This window comes from Charadrius vociferus, unplaced genomic scaffold (genome assembly GCF_000708025.1).
Source record: "Charadrius vociferus isolate BGI_N301 unplaced genomic scaffold, ASM70802v2 scaffold280, whole genome shotgun sequence".
NCBI classification, from domain to species: Eukaryota; Metazoa; Chordata; class Aves; order Charadriiformes; family Charadriidae; genus Charadrius; species Charadrius vociferus.
The window spans coordinates 47,604-48,380 of NW_009646340.1; positions in this window are offsets into that span (position 1 = coordinate 47,604).

Below are 777 nucleotides of genomic sequence, written 5' to 3' on the forward strand. Positions count from 1 at the left end.
AAGGTTTGACATGGGGAGCTTTGGGACAAGGAAACTGCCAAGCCGTTCTGGAGCACAGGGTACAGCTGAATCCGAACTAGCTTTGCATGAACTACTGCGTGCAGCCCGGCAGAGGCAGCTCTGTTTGTCAGGCGAGACAATTTACTCCACCAACTAGAGCCTCAATCTCCATACTGCTACAGCCCACGTATTTTATTATCTAGTCTAGCACAGGTGTACAGGTGCTGCCTTGCAAACTTCAAAAACATCAAAATGTTTTCAAAGTGATTCACCAGCATTTTAGCTGCATTTTTTGACAGCTTGAAGCATGCAGCCTTGGGACTGATAAAGGGAAGCTCACTGAATGATAAACCTTTTCTGTACAAGAGTGAGTGAATTTCAGGGAAGGGTGAAGAAGTGTAAACAGCTCGCCGTGACCAGCTTTGCACCGATCTCACACGGTGCCTTATGCTTAACTCCTGATGGTGACAGTACAAAGACACACTCTGACACCTTTACTCTGGCCTACCCCATCTTGACAATCTGAAGGTCACAGAATGAGTACAAAAGTACACGCAACAATCAAAGAATTGCGGCCTGAAGGAAGGCATAGTCAAGCAAGCTATGGAGAGCCGAAGGAAAAGCAAGTTTTCTGAAAGCAGAAGTCAGCTGAGAGAATACGCTCTGGCCTCATCGGAGAATTTGGAATGAAATGTCTGGCTCACTGCCAGGATGACTCTTATCTTAGCACATACTTACATGAAGAAACAGAGTTAGAACTTCGCTTTAGTATCTGCT